General features: G+C 52.9%; 1 pseudogene; it reads left to right on the top strand.

Moving 5' to 3' along the window:
* Positions 1 to 1,226: 1,226 nt before the first annotated feature.
* Positions 1,227 to 3,299, top strand: LOC110286839 (annotated as a pseudogene).
* The last annotated feature ends 271 nt before the right edge of the window (positions 3,300 to 3,570 follow it).

Raw genomic sequence — 3,570 nt, 5'->3', positions numbered from 1 at the left:
GAGTCCTGTGAGCAATGGGTCTTTCACTGCAAGGACATTATCAGCAGTAAATAAATATGTCTGCATGTCAGCAACCTCAGGAATAAATACCTTCACGTCTCACCAACTCTGACATGATGGAATTGGAGTTACCATGCAGAAGAGAGCCCTCCTTCACTTGCTGGGAGATGGAAAAGATCCACAATGCTCTAGTTAGCTGAAAGACAAAGAGTTGTGCCTAGCAACAGATGATGTTCTCTCCCATTTTCAGATCCTGGATAATACACAGGCTACTTTCATAAACTTAACTCTTAGTTTAAAAGTGATCCAGTTAAATAAATCTGCAGCAGAGGGTCCCCTGGACTTCTGTGGCTCCATTCCAGAACCCTGTGACTCCCTACTTCTAAAGTCTGCCCGCTTAAACATTAAGTCTACCCTGAACTTTTTGGCATCTCCTCCACTCTGGACTCTACACAATAGCCTCTTTGAGAAGAATGCCCCTGGCCACTCCTTTGTAATACATTGTACTTCAGCATCTTTATCGCTTTCCCTCTTGCTGAAACACTGCAGACTGCAACTAAAACAGGACGCTTTCTAAGCAAAATAATCCAATACCAAAAAGAGAAGAGGGTTCTATCAATCAGTGGTTAAACGTCTGATGTGCATTTAAGAAACAACAGAAGGTTGTTTCCAGTACCTACTTCAGGCCTCTTCTTGAAACTCAGGATGCCACTACTTGACGAATACTGTATAGCAGCAGAGATTTTCAAGGCAAAAAAAAAAAAAAAAAAAGTACAGATCTGGGTCTAAATGGATAAGCTAACAGGCAAAAATTTTGAGAAAGTATACATGTCCACCCCTCCATTCCAGGCAGCAAATATGGGGACCACACACACACACACACCGGGGAGGGGGACAGAGGGAGAGAGGGAGAGGATGAACAGACAGACGCACAGACAGACAGACCGACTCAGAGGCTGACGCAGAGACTGAAACAGAGAAAGACCAACAGAGACACTCAGAAGGACAGAGAATGGCCCCAGGACGGTGAGAGGAGCTTCTTTCTCAGTGTCCAACACTGGAGACACGTGACTCTAATCAGGCCAACAGTGTATCTAACTAGGAGGGCTGGGCTATTCACTCCCCTCCACTCCATCTCCGGCAGTTCTGCTCTGTGTGCCTTAGACACAGCTGTGGTGCAGGGAAGCCTTCTCTCTGCCGGTGTGGTGTCCAGAACCAAGCCGCTGTCATGAGCAGGAACTTGCCCCCCGCAGCCAAAGGAATGGACAGAAAGAGGTTCCAGGGGGACAGCAGGGTCACCCACGGTCCCTCCAGAGTGATCCACATCCACAGTCTTCCCACCAGTGTCACGGAAACAGAGATTCTCTGTCTCGCGCTGCCTTTTGGGAAGGTCTCCAACCTACTGTTTCTGAAGGCGAAGAACCAGGCTTTCATGGAGATGAGCACAGAGGAGTCCGCCAAAGCCATGGTCAACTACTACACCTGGATGACTCCTGTGCTTCGTGGGCAGCCCGTTCACATCCAAGCCTACACACCCCACTGCAAGGAGCTCAGAGTAAGCAACACCCCCAGCCAGGTGGCTGCCCTGAGTCAGGTGGGTGCCCTTAGCAGGGAGGCTGCCTGCAGCCAGGTGTCTGCCCCCGGCCAGGCTGCTGCCTCTGGCCAGGCTGCTGCCCCCAGCCAGGTGGGTGCCCAGCTATGCCTGCCATCTGACGACCCCTACCAGGCGTGGAATGTGGCCCCGGCCACCCCTGCCTCTGCTGTGGACACGGGGTTAGTGGTGGGCGGGCAGGGCACTGTGCTCAGGATCCTTGTGGACAACTTCTTCTACCGCGTGACCTTGGAAGTGCTGCACAAGCTCTTCTCCAGGTTTGGCACAGTTCTGAAAATCATCACGTATACCAAGAACAACCGGTTCCAGGCGCTGTTACAGTATGCTCACTCGATGAGTGCCAAGTGTGCCAAGCTGTGCTTGGATGGGCAGAACATCTATGACGCCTGCTGCACACTGCGCATTTCCTTCTCTGGGCTCACCAACCTCATAGTCAAGTACAACAACGACGAGAGCCGAGACTACACACGCCCAGACCTGCCCTCAGATGAAAGTCAGCCCTCGCCGGTCCAGGTCCAGAACATGGCCTCAGCCTTCACTGCACCTGTCATGACCACAGCTTCTCCCTATGCAAGCACTGCATCATTTCACAACTTTGCAGCTCCTCAAGCTGCAGGCTTGGCCATCCCGGAAGCGTTGAGAGCCCTGGCCCTGAAAGCAATACCAGAAGTGGCTGTGGAATCATCATCATCAGCAGCAACAGGAGGAGCACTGGCAGCAGAAGCAGCAATAGCAACAGCAGCAGCAGCACCTGGGGCAGAGAGCTCAATGGTCACCTCAGGCTCCCCAGGGGTGGGGAACCCTGTCCTCCTGGTTGCCAACCTCAACCCTGAGAAAGTCACACCCCAAAGCCTCTTCATTCTCTTTGGTGCCTACGGCGATGTGCATCGAGTGAAGATCTTGTTCAACAGGAAGGAGAACGCACTAGTGCAGATGGCAGATGGGAGTCAGGCTGAGCTGGCCTTGAAGCACCTGAATGGGCACAAGCTGTATGGGAAGGCTCTCTGCATCCTGCCATCGAAGCACCAGAGCGTGAAGCTGCCCCGGGAGGGCAAGGAGGACCAGGACCTCACCAAGGAGTATGTCAACTCCTGGCTGCACCGCTTTAAGAAGCCTGGATCCAAGAACTTCCAGAACATCTTTCCGCCCTCAGCCACCCTGCACCTCTCCAACCTACCCTCCTCGGTATCTGAGGAAGAGCTCAAGAACCTCTTCTCCAGCAGCGGGGGTGCTGTCAAGGCCTTCAAGTTCTTCCCCAAGAACCACAAGATGGCGCTGATCCGGATGGGCTCCATAGAGGAGGCTATCCAGGCTCTTATAGACTTGCATGGTCATCCCCTAGGCCAGAACCATCACATGCGAGTCTCCTTTTCCAGGATCACTATCTAGAGGACCCGGCTGGGCTCACTGCAGACAGCTTCCACCACTAGAGAAAAGGTCACTTTAAAAGGGACTGGAGTGACCTTAACAGAACAGAGATTTGAGTTCTGGCTTTAGAGAGAGATCAGTGCCTAACTTGATTTTAGAAGAACTGACTATGGCCAGCTTGCTGGCCAGGTGAGGGCCTAAGCAGCCACATTTTCCCCAGCAAAGGCAGGGCACTGCCCTGTGGCGCTCCAGACATTTGGCCAGAGCAGGTGCTCTGGATTTTAGAACTGGCACTTTCCTGCCCTTGAGACCTGCCTGCCCACCCCCCTCCCCCCAGGCTACGGCTATAGTTTGAAGATGAAATGAACCCCAGAGACTTGTGTGTTGGATTTTGTGGGAGAGCCTTAGTGGAGGAGGTCAGTCTCTGGGGAACTGGCCTTGAGGCTCTCTAGCCCGGCCCCTCTTCCTGTTCCTGCTCTGCTGTTTCCGGACTACACATGTAATGCCAACAGCCAGCCTCCTGCTCTTGTTCAGGCTCCTGTTCCTGCTACCATTCCTTTGCCATCAAGGTGAGACAAACCCCCATACCC

Source organism: Mus caroli, chromosome X, assembly GCF_900094665.2.
Source record: "Mus caroli chromosome X, CAROLI_EIJ_v1.1, whole genome shotgun sequence".
Lineage (NCBI taxonomy): Eukaryota > Metazoa > Chordata > Mammalia > Rodentia > Muridae > Mus > Mus caroli.
Note: the sequence above shows the minus strand (reverse complement) of the source record. Positions and strands in the feature narration are given on the sequence as shown.